This window comes from Lycium ferocissimum, chromosome 12 (genome assembly GCF_029784015.1).
Source record: "Lycium ferocissimum isolate CSIRO_LF1 chromosome 12, AGI_CSIRO_Lferr_CH_V1, whole genome shotgun sequence".
Lineage (NCBI taxonomy): Eukaryota > Viridiplantae > Streptophyta > Magnoliopsida > Solanales > Solanaceae > Lycium > Lycium ferocissimum.
Genome location: NC_081353.1, coordinates 38,647,551 through 38,660,373, shown reverse-complemented (window position 1 = coordinate 38,660,373; position 12,823 = coordinate 38,647,551).

Sequence of the window (12,823 nt, the reverse complement as noted above, 5' to 3'; positions counted from 1 at the left end):
AGTTAATCATAAACTAAGCAACTACATTAATATCTAAGACTAACACATAAACATAAACCCTTTAAAATAATAAAAAAAGAAGAACCATTACCTTTTTGGGGTGCGGCGAAGTGAGTGGCGGGGTCTACGATATGCCTCGAAATATCGCAAACTCCGAGCTTATATACTCGGAACCGAATCAAGTACCAAGCAAAACGGAAAAGGATTTATTGTTTAAGAGATGATATCAACAAAATTAAACTAGCATTTTTGAAAGGGAGTTTGAGCGGTTAGAAACTTAATATTTTGGGGGTTTCCGGTAAACTCCTACTTGTTCCAAACGAACCCAAAGACGATTATTTATATGGGAATTTCTAGGGTTTCTTTGAGCTTCAAAATTGAAAATTAGAGGCGGGATTTTGGTCAACAACGTTCGATGACAAAGATCGTAAACCCTGTGAAGAAAACAAAATCCACAAACCCTTTCGCATTCGAAAGTAAAAAACTGATCGACAAACGATTTGGTTCGCTGCAGCAAAACAAACCTATTAAAGCTTTCGTATGCGAACGTATTGTGAAGAAGCATAAACAAAACTCTAACCCTTTTTCTTGCTGAACTTATCAGCAAAGGTATTGGGCCCTTCCCCGAATCGGGGCCACGACGGCCTGGAAGAGACGCAGCGAGGTCACATTTTAAGCATATTTTTGTCACACGAGAGAGAAGACATGGGTTGGCTATCAAGAGAAAGAATGAAACCCTACTTGTTTCATTAAATGTTGGGTTTCCAAAAAATTTTTTTTTAAAAAAAAATTTTGGGGGGGAAAAACCCGGGGGAAAAAAAAAAAAAAACCCCCCCCCCTTTTTTTAAAAAAAAAACCAAAATTTTTTTAAAAAAAAATTTTTTTTAAAAAAAATTCCCCCAAAAAAAAAAAAAAAACCCCCCAAAACCAAAAAAAAAAAAAAAGGGAAAAAATTTTTTTTAAAAAAAAAGGGGGGGCCCCCCAAAAAAAAAACCCCCCCAAAAAGTATAAAAACCAAAAAAAAAAAAAATTTTTAAAATTTTTTTTTTTTTTTTCAAAAATTTTTTTTTTTGGGAAAAGGGGGTTTAAAATTTTTTTTTTAAATTTTTTCCCCAATTTTTAAAAAAAATTTTTTTTTCCCAAACCTTTTTTTTCAAAAAAAAAAAAAAAACCCAAAAAATTTTTTTAAAAAAAAAAAAAAACCCCCAAATTTTTTTTAAAATTAAAAAAATTTTTTTTCCCCCAAAAAATTTAAAAAAATTTAAACCAAAAAAAAAAATTTTTTAAAAAAAAATTTTTTTTTTTTTTTTAAAAAAATTTTTTTTTCCCCCCCAAAACCCCCCCGGGGGGGAAAAAAAATTTTTAAAAAATTTTTTAAAGGGGAAAAAAAAGGGGTTAAAAAAAAAAATTTTTTTTAAAAAATTTTTTTAAAAAAAGGGGGTTTTTTTTTGGGTTTTAAAAAAATTTAAAAAAAAAAAATTTTTTTTTGGGGGCCCCAAAAATTTTAAATTTTTCAATAAGGGGAAAATTTTTTTCCCAATTTTTTTTTTTTTTTAAAAATTTTTTCCCCCCCCGGGAAAATTTCCCCCCCCCCTTTTTTTTTTTATTTTTTTTTCCCTTTTTTTTCCCCCCCTTTTTTTTTTTTTTAAAAAAAAATTTTTTTAAAAAATTTTTTTGGGGGGGTTTTTTTTTAAAAAACCCCCCCCTTTTTTTTTTTTTTAAAAAAAAAAAAAAATTTTTTTATTTTTTTTTTGGGGGGTTTTAAAATAAAAAAAAAAAAACCCCAAAAAAAAACCCTTTAAAAATTAAAAAAAATTTTTTTTTAAAATTTAAAAAAATTTTAACCCAAAAAAAAAAGGGGGGGGAAAAATTTAAAAAAATTTCCCCTTTTCCCGGTTTTAAAAATTTTTTTTTCCCCCAAAAATTTTTTTCCCCCCCCCCTTTTTGAAAAAATTTTAAAAATTTGGGGGAAAACCCCCCTTTTCTTTTTGGGTTTTTTCCCCAAAACCCCCTTTTTTTAAGGGGGGGAAAAACCCCCCCCAACCCCGGGTTTTGGTCCCGGGGGTTTAGGGGCCCCCTTTTTTTAAAAAAATTGGTTTTAAAAAAAAAAAAGGGGGGGGGGTTTTTTTTTGGGGTTTTTAAAATTTTAAAAAAAACCCCCCTTTTGGGGGTTTATTTAAGGGGCCCCCGGGTTTTTTTTTAAAAAAAAAGGGGCCCCCTTTTTTAAAAAACCCCCCCCCAAAAAAAAAAATTTGGGGGAAAAAGGGGAATTTTGGGGGGGGGGGGTTTTTGGGGCCCCCCCTTTTTTTTTTTTGGGGGCCTTTCCCGGGGGTTTTTTTGGGAAAGGGTTTTCCCCCTTTTTTTAAAATTTTTAAAATTTTTTCCCCAAAGAAAAAATTTTTTTCCCCCCAAAAAAAGGGGGGCTTTTTTGGGGTTTTAAAAAATTTTTTTTTTTTAATTAAAAAGGGGGGCCTTTTAATTAATGGGGAAAAAATTTTTTTTTTGGGCAAAGGGGGGTTTCCCCCCCTTAAAAAAAGGGAAAATTTAAAAAAAAATTTTTTTTTAAAAAAAGGGGGGGAAAAAAAAAAAAAAATTTTTTCCCCCTTTAAAAACCCAAAGGGGGAAACCCCTTTTTTGGGGGTTTTTTTTCCCTTTTTTAAAAAAAAGGGAAAAAAAAAAATTTTTTTTTAAAATTTTTTTCCAAAATTTTTTTAAAAAAACCCCCCCCCAAAAAAAAAAAAAAAAAAACCCCCCCCAAAAAAAAAATTTTTTTAAATTTTTTTTAAAAAATTTTTTTTTTTTTTAAAAAAATTTTTTTTTTAAAAAACCCCCAAAAAAAAAAAAGGGCCCCCCAAAAAAAAAAAAAAAAAGGGGGGGGGTTTTTTTAACCCAAAAAAAAAGGCCCCTTTTAAAAAAATTTTCCCCAAAAAAAAAAGGTTTTAAAAACTAAAAAAAACCTTTTTTTAAAAAAAAAAAAAAAAATTTTTTTTAAATTTTTTTTTTTTTTCCCCCCTTTTTTTTTCCCCCCCCCCCCCCCCCCTTTTTTTTTTTTTTTTTTTAAAAAAACCCCCCCCCCCCCCCCCCGGGGGTTTTTTTCCCCCCAAAAAAATTTTCCCCCCCCCCTTTTTTTTTTAAAAAACCCAAAAAAAAAAATTTTTTGGGGGAAAAAAACCCAAGGAAATTTTTAAAAAAATTTTTTTTTTAAAAAAAAGGGGGGGGGCCCCCCCTTTCCCCCGGGGCCGGGGGGAAAAAAAAAAAAAAAAGGGGGGGAAAAAAGGGGGGGGGGGAAAAAAACCCCCAAAAAAACCCCGGGAAAGGTTTTGGGGGCCCCAAAAAAATTTTTTTTAAAATTTTCATTAAAAAAAACCCAAAAAAAAAACCCGCCGGGGAAAAAAAAAAAAAAACCCCTTTTTTAAAAAAAAACCTTTCCCCAAAATTTTTTGGGGGAAAAAAAAAAATTTTTAAAAAAATTTTTTTTAAAAAAAAAAAAGGAAAAAAGGGGTTTTTTAAAATTTTTCCCCCCTTTTTTTTTAAAATTTTTAAAAATTTTAAAAAAAAGGGGGAAAAAAAAATTTTTGGTTTTTCCCCAAAATTTTTTAAAAATTTGGGTTGGGGGCCTTTTTTTTCCCCCCAAAAATTTTTCCCAAATGTTTTTTTTTTTTTTTTTTTTTAAAAATTTTTTTTCCCCAAAGGGTTTTTTTTTCCCCCTTTTAAAAAAAAATTTTTAAAAAAATTTTGGGGGGGTTTTTTTTTTTTTTAAAAAAAAATTTTTAAAAAAATTAAAAAAAAAAAATTTTTCCCCAATTAATTTTTTAAAAATTTTTTAAAAAAATTTTTAAAAAAAATTTTTTCCCTTTTTAAATTTTTAAAAAAAAAAAAAAAATTTTCCCCAATTAAAGGGCCCCCCAAAAATTTTTAAAAAAAAAATTTTCCCCCTTTTTTTTTTGGGGTTTTTTTTGGGGGGGGGAAAAAATTTTTTTGGGGGGAATTTTTCCCCAAAAATTTTTTTTTCCTTTTTAAAAATTTTTCTTTTAAGTATTTTTTTTTTAATTTTTTCCCCTTTTGGGGGTTTTTTTTGGGGGGCCCCAAAATTTTTTTAAAAAGGGGAAATTTTTTTGGGAAAAAAATTTTTTTTTTTTTTTCCCCCCCCCCTTTTCCCCCCCCGGGATTTCCCTTTTGGAAAATTTTTAAAAAAAAATTTTTTTTTTTGGGGGGGAAAGGGGGTTTTTTTTTTAAAAAAAATTTTTTCCCCCCTTTCGGGGGAAATTTTTTTAAAAAAAAGGCCCCCCCTTTTTTTAAAAAAAAAATTTTTTTTAAAAAAAAAAAAAAATTTTAAAATTTAAAAAATTTTGGGGGGAAAAAAAAATTTTGGGCCCCTTTTTTTTTTCCGGGAAAAAAAAACCCCCTTTTTTAAAAAAAAAATTTGGGTTTAAAGGGTTGGGGGGGGGGGAAAAAAAACCCCCTTTGGTTCCCCGGGCCCCCCCCCCCCAAAAACTTTTGGGGGAAAAAATTTTTTTTTTGGGGGTTTTTTAAAAAAAGGTAAAAAATTTTTTTTGGGGAAGGGCCCCCCCCCCCAAAAAAAAAAACCCAAAAAATCTTTTTTTAAAAAAATTTTTTCCCCCCGAAAAAAACCCCTTTTTTTTTTTTTTTAAAAAATTTTTTAAAAAGGTTTTTTTTTTAAAAAATTTTCCTTTTTTTTTTAAAATTTTTTTTCCCCCCCCAAAAAAGGGTTTTATTTTTTTTTTTTCAAAAAAAAAGGGAAAAAAAAACCCCGGGGGGGAAACTTTTTTTTCCCCCTTTTTTTCCCCAATTTTTCCCCCCCTTTTTTGGTTTTTAACCTTTGGGGGGGAAAAATTTTTTTTTTTAAAAAAAAAAAAAAATTTGGAAGGGGGAAATTTGGGTTTAAGGGGTTTTTTTTTTTAAATTAGGAAAAAGGGGTTTTTAAAAATTTTTTTAAAAGGGGGGGGTTTTTTTTAAAAAAAAATTTTTTTTTTTTTAAAAAAAAAATTTTTTTTTTTCCTTTTTTTGGGAAAATTTGTTTTTTTTTTTTAAAAAAAAGGGGGGGGGTTTTAAAAAAAAAAAAAAATTTTTTTGGGGGGCCCCCGGGGGGGGGGGGGGTTTTGGGGGGGGGGGGGGTTTTTTTTTTTTGGGGGGCCCCCAAACCCCCCCGGGGGGGCCCCAAAAAAAAAAACCCCCCCCGGGGGGCCCCCGGGGGGTTTTGGGGAAAGGGGGGGAAGGTTTTGGGGCCCCCCGGATTTTCCCTTTGGAAAATTTTTTTAAAAAAAAAAAAGGGGGGGGGGGGGGAAAAAAAAGGGGGGGAATTTTTAAAAAACGGGGGAAAAATTTTTAAAACTTTTTTTTTTTTAAAAAGGGGGGTTTTTAAAAAAAAACCCAAGGGGGGAAAAAAAAATTAAAAAAAAAAAAAAAAAACCCCCCAAAAAGGAAAAAATTTTTTTTTAAAAATTGGGGCCCAATTTGAAAAAAATTTTAAAAAAAAAAAAAAAAAAAAAAAAAAAAAAAAAAAGGTAAAAAAAAAAAAAACCCCCAAAAAAAAATTTTTTAAAAAAAAACCCCAAAAAAATTTTTTAAAAAAAACCCCCCCGTTTTTTTTTAAAAAACTTTTAAAATTTAAAAAAAAAATTTTTTAAAAAATTTTAAAAAACCCCTTTTTTTTTTTTTTGGGGGTTTTTTTTTAAAAATTTTTTTAAAAAAAAATTTTTTTAAAAATTTTAAATTTTTTTTTTTTTTTTCCCCCCCCTTTTTCCCCAAAAAATTTTTCCCCCTTTTAAATTTTTTCCCCCCAAAAAAAAAAAAAACCCCCCCCTTTTTTTTTTTTTCCCTTTTTTTTTAAAATTTTTTTCCCAAAAGGAAAAAAAAAAAATTTTTTTTTAAGGCCTTTTTTTTGGGGGGTTATTTTAAATTTTTTTAAAAAAAAACCCAAAACCCCCGGGGGCCCCCGGGCCTTTTTTTTTTAAAAAAGGGGGTCGGGGGGGGTTTTTTTTAAAAAAAATTTTAAAAAAAGGGGTTTGGGGGGGGGGAAAAAATTTTTGGGGTTTTTTTTTTTTAAAAAAAAAAAAAAAAGGGGTTTTTAAAAAAAAAAAAGGGCCAAATTAAAAAAAAAAAAATTTAAAAAATTTTAAAAAAAGGGGAAAAAAAAAAACCCCCCTTTTAAATTTTTTTTTTCCAAAAAAAACCCCCCTTTTTTTTTTTTTAAAAAAAAATTAACGGAGGCCTTTTTTTTTTTTTGGGGGGGGGTTTTTTTTTTTTTTTGGGGGGAAATTTTTCCCCAATTTAAAAAAACCCCCCCCCTTTTTTTTTTTTTTAAAAAAATTTTAAAAAAAAATTTTTTGGGGGGGGGGGGTTTTTTCCAAAAACCCCCCAAAAAAAAAAATTTAATTAAAATTTTAAAAAATTTTTTTTTTAAAAAAATTTTTAAAAAAAAAGGGGAAAAAAAAAAATTTTAAAAAAAAAAAAAAAAAAAAATTTTTTTTTAAAAAAAAATTTTTAAAAGGGAAAAAAAAGGTAAAAAAAAAAAAAATTTTTTAAAAATAAGACTTATAGAAAATATAATTTTTTGGAAAAAAATTTTTTAAAAAAAAAAAAAAAAAAAAAATTTTAAACTAAATCCAACAAGATCAATCCGACTAAAAGGTGGTTTAGGCACGGTTGCTGAATCACGCGAAATCGCTTTAAGTGTGTTAATTAAAGTAATTTTCCAGAAAGGAAGAATGTATTTTAATAATGCTAATTTAATGAAAGAAAACATACATGTCATATGTACGAAATAAGGCACAAAAACAAAAATATTTAAAAGCATATAAGCGCAAAATAAAGAAAACAAAACAAACATCCAACAAATTATTAATTAACCTAAGTCTGCCGTGTTTAGAACCTAGTTATCCCCAAATTTGAAATGCTGTTTATACCCTATTTAACCCATAACTAGGCATGGCCATATCGAGATCTTATTTTACGGTTTGAAGGAGTCGCCACCTAATTAATTTTAAGGTGAATTAGGGCACCTAATTTATTAACCAAGATAAAACCCAACTATACCGTTAATGGTCCGTTTAAATTTTAATTCTAGGTAAGAGTTCTAATTATCCTAGCGGGAAGTGTGGTGAGGCATCTCAGAATCAAGTAATCCGCGCTTACCAACCAAACTTAGGTTAATTAATTATGATTAAAGATAGTGCTTAACTTCTAAGAAAATAGCTTGTACATATTTAAGGTTTTAAAGGAGATATAATAATAATTGTCTAAACTAACTAAAAAAATATAATAATTTGCGTAAAAGAAAATGCTTTTAAAATGGGAATTATGAATGTCGTTAAAAACTAAAACGAGAATAGTAATGTTATCTTAAAAAATAAGACTTATAGAAAATATAATATTTTGCGAAAGAATATTTAAAATAAGACTTACAAATAATGTTAAAGCTTTTAAATATAATAACGCCATCCAAAATAAAGACTTATAAGAAATGTAATAAGTTATAAAAGGGGGGGGGGGTTTAAATACAACTTAGAAATGTTGCTAGGTGGTGAAATAATATGCCATTGAAACTTGCAAAATATAAATAAATTTTAGAAAACTGTTTAAGAAAAAGATTAGATAATTTAAGCTTGGGATTACGTTATATGCGTAAAATCTAGACAAAGTGCAAAAGAGGTTAAAGTAATGTAAATGCAAAATACTAAAATTCTATTAATTAGATTGCTTTGTCTAATCTAAATTTTTTCCTTTTTATAGAATGCAAAGGGTGATGAATTTCTTTCTATTTTCCTAACTTTATTTAACTAGGTTTGTATAAAATATGTTTAGTTGGATGGATTTTGAAAGAAATAATGCTTATAAAATATACTTATTATTATCTCCATATTAATGATATTTCGAAATTTTAGGATAGTCGACATGAATTATGATTCCCTATAGCTTAAATATATAGTTATGCCACTTTATAAATCAGTCATTCTAAGAAATATAAATGTTATAGGTATTATAAATAATTTTAATATAATGAAAGAGAATGGAACTCGGGAATTAATTATTAGTCTTCCTAACTACCCGTCACTAAAACCAAATCCCACTAATTTGCTAAGAATCCATCTGAATTAAGAAAACAAGAACAAAATAAAGGGTTAGTTGCATAATCGAATACAAAAAATAAGTAGAGAAGTAGAAAATTCGAATGGGTTCAGCCCATTTAAAAAGTGGGATCACGTTATATGGGCTTTGTCCTGGTAAAGTCAGACTGCCGCTACCGTTGGGCTTCGCCCAACCGATTTTCAATTCTATTTCAGCACGGATCCCTCCGATAGGGAAATGGTTCGAGAATGTTATGTTGGCTTTTAGCCCAACACCGAATGCTGGGGAGGAACGAGTCCCTCGACTCGTGAGGTAGTCATGCAAAAAAATGAAAGGAAAGGATTAGTATCTAATCAATGAAAAGTCAAATATATAAAATGTAAACTTAAGACAATTTAATAGATTATGTATATATATTGTATATTCAAGAATACCTCATGTATACACATTCATAGGGATGTATAGAAGGTTAATGTTGGAAAGCTTTCGCCGTGCCTTCCCGATGTCGCTGGTTCCATGGATTTCATGAATCCTGTGCATGGCTAACACCGGAGGGTTTAAGCTTGATCCATAATGACCAATCTAAGCTCCCACAAACGTATTAACTAGAGAATACTCAAGATATACGCACATATACATAATCGAATACGATTCTTGCAACCCGACCAAACAAGCAAGGAGCCGACGGGTCGAAAACGTATCCAAAATTTAAGAGTTTAAACAAACTCAGACTAAACAGCAAAAAAAAGAGACAACTGATTGAAAACAGAACTCTTCACTTTGCTTTCAGAGAGTTAAAAAAAAAACAATTTATATGCAACCACAAACAATTGATTAGTTTAAAGTTCTCAAATACCAAATTGCAAAAGCTCTAATTGCTCCATACTGCACAGGCTGGCAGTCTACTATTTTCATTTGGACAGAGGAAAAGAGAGAAGGTTATGCATGATTCTGAGCACACAACAGCCATATAAGACCACACTATAGGACTTTTGACGACTTATTTAGCAAACACCACCACTAAGACATTTTAGCCAATGAGTATCCACTCCTAACAAGGTCTAAACACTTCCAACTTACATACAAAAACAGGTTTGCCATAAATAGACAAGAAAACATCAAGGGTTAGATACATGATAATTAAATGAGCAGCAACTTATCAAAGAATACACGTAAGGTTTCAAACCAGTTTTCAACAAGGGTATATATAGGCTAGTAGATACACATTTTCGCAAATATACATGCAATGACAACTGAGCTCATGAAGGGATTGCTGTAGACATAATCAGGCAAAGATTTAGGCATGAATAGATGCACAGAGGTCTCAATGACATATATACTCAGATAGGCTATATCAAATAAACTTCATCAAGCACATGGTCTTGGATGGTGTCCCTGCTTAAGCAAACTAGAGATATGCTAATGGCTAGATGGAACACCACTATAAGATTTGCTAACATGCCAAACTATCACAACAAGATATGCCATCAAATTGTTCTGACTCAAAATAGAATAAATATATGCCACATCATACTCATTAAACCAAGTAATTAGTGCACAAATTAAGTTGGTTGTCCAGCTTGTGTATATTAGTTAAATATGAAGGCCAACTTGTCAAATTCTTAACACTGAGCATCCTGAACCGTTCTAAGTTATTATGTGCTAATAATCAACTTTTCCATTAACCAAGCAGGTAGTCATACCATTCTTTAAACAAGTAAACCACAATAAGCTGGATAAAACACATTTACATAGAAGGAAGATGAGCAGGGATGAACAACACATCAGGCTTAAATGATTAACATAATTGACTAACTAATCATATTAGTTAATTAAAGCCTAAAAAAAATAGTTAAACAAGTACTTGACTAATCAAACACAAATATAAAATATTATCAAAGCTACACAGTACTTAGGCGAAAATCTGGACCTAAAGAACATGATGTCCTAGACAGTTGAATCTGAGAAACATGCTAACATCCCTAATTTCACACTAAGCATACGTATGGGCTTAATACCAGATTAACAGCTATATTAACATCTAAAATAAACTAAACCAACAAAAGATAGTTAATCATAAACTAAGCAACTACATTAATATCTAAGACTAACACATAAACATAAACCACTAAAATAATAAAAAAAAAGAAGAACCATTACCTTTTTGGGGTGCAGCGAAGTGAGGCGGGGTCTACGATATGCCTCGAAACATCGCAAACTCCGAGCTTGTATATACTCGGAACCGAATCAAATACCAAAGCAAAACAGAAAAGGATTTATTGTTTAAGAGATGATATCAACAAAATTAAACTAGCATTTTTTGAAAGGGGAGTTTGAGCGGTTAGAAACTTAATATTTTGGGGGTTTTCCCGGCGGCTCCCAGCTTGTTCCAAAACGAACCCAAAGACGATTACTTATATGGGAATTTCTAGGGTTTTGCTGGGCTTCAAAATTGAAAATTAGGCGGGATTTTTGGTCAACAACGTTCGATGACAAAGATCAGAAACCCCAGGAAGAAAACAAAATCCATTAAACCCCTTCGTACCCGAAAGTAAAAAAAACTGATCGACAAACGATTTGGTTCATGAGCAAAACAAAACCCATTAAAGCTTTCAGATGCGAACAGAATAGGAAGAAGAAGCAAACAAAACTCTAACCCTTTTTCGTGGTTGAATCCGGACAGGTGGGGGGGTACAGGGCATTAAATTCCTTCCCGAATTGGGCCACGCATGGCCTGGAAGAGACGAAAGGAGGCATGCGATTTGCCATTTTTGTTGAAGACGAGAGAGAGAAGAGCGATGGGGTTGGGCGGCTGAAGAGAAAAGAAATGGAAACCCTACTTGTTTCATTAAACAAGTTGGGCCGGGGCGGATTTTAACGGGTAATGGGGCGGGTGGACGCAAAATATGTACTGGGTATTAATAAGTGTGGGCTGATGGTCAATTAAATGTGGGCTGATTAATATGGGCTAATGATATGGGGCTGGTTATTAACGGGTTGGGTACTATTTTAGGTGACAATGGGCTTTCTAATTCTAAATATAGACCTATCTTAATTAATTATATACCAACGCGTGTTAAAATATTATCTGGTATAAAGTACGTGTCAGATAAAAATAAAATTATATGACGTCGTAATTGCCGTGCAATATTTTGAAAGTCAACAGCAAATAAAATGTTGTTATTTAATTGCGAGAAAATAAATGCGGTGCGTGTGCATACGCTGTTAAAAATGCTGAAATGACAAAACGCGGATTACCATAATACCGATAAAAATAACAATGATAATAATAATGATAATAATAGTGATAATAATAATAGTGGTAGCAGTATCAGTAATAAGATAAAAGATAATAACAGTAGTGACTACAACAGGATAATAAAACGCCAGTATTAATAAAAGTTAATAATTATAGTAAAATACAAATAATTATTTTAAAATTGCCAAAAATATTATGAGCATAAATAGATATTATGGGGGTGACGGGACAAAATTGGGTGTCAACAATTACCATTCATAGTTATATCAAAATACATCAAGCTGGAGTGGTTTAACCCAGGTTCGAACCCAGCCAACAACATTACTTTTCTTATATATTTTTTCTAGCTTATTCTCCTTATATTTTGAGTGTATTTCGTCATATGTATCATCAAGTGGAGTGGATGAAGTGGTTATTGGGCGTGGCTCTACCCATTCTAACCCAGTTCAAACCCAGCCAACAACATTACTTTTCTTATATATTTTTTCTAGCTTTTTCTCTTTGTATTTGAGTGTATTTTTCGTCATATTGTATCTCATATGTATTTGGCCTGAGTAATGTATATGAGCCAAATACATATGAGGTGAGTGTGTTTGGCCAAGTCAAATACATATAAGCCAAATAGTATTTGGTCAAGTCAAATACATTAGCTACGAATTGTAATTTGGCAAATGGCAGCTGTATAGTAAGAGTCTCATATAAGATAGTTATATATGTAAGTTTGTCTTTTAAAAAAGAAATATTGTTAAACTGGACTGGACCAATAAATCCTTGGGCTAGAATAATTAGGGAATTTAGGAGCCTATTGTGATAAGCCCAATGCCAGCAGCACTTGGGGAAGAGGCCCAAATCATCAATTGAACTGCTTTGGGCAATTCGCAATAATATCCTTATTTTGGAGTGGTCTTTAATTTTTGTCCATAAAATGAAAGTATTTAACTTTTGCCCTTCGCCTAATATCTCAGGGTTCTGGGTTTTAACCCTACTCAGGCGAAATTTTAAAAAAAAAAAATCTCTAGACAGAGGTTGCCTAAAGACTCTGCCCCATTAGGCATAGTTTGCAGGCAAATTATGCCTGATGAGGCAGAGTTGCCTACAAAACTCTCCTTAAGGTAAAGTTTGCAGGAGGCAAATTATGCATGATGGCAGAGAGTTTGCCTGCAAACTATGCCTTAGGGTAGAGTTTTGCAGGCAAACTCTACCTTAAGGTAGAGTTTTGGGCAAAAATCTGCCGCCTTCAAAATTCTGCCTTAAAGCAGAGTTTTGAAGGCAAAATTCTTCCTTAAGGTAGAGTTTCGCAGGCAAAATTCTGTCTTGCGAATCCAAGTTCTACCTAGCGAATTTTTAAAAATTTTTTACTGAGCGGGGGTTCGAACCCGGAACCTAGGAGTTTTAGGCAAATGACAAAAATTAAAGATCAGCAATTTGAGGGGAAAACTTAAAGACCAGTGCATTTGAAGGGCAATCCGCACAAAA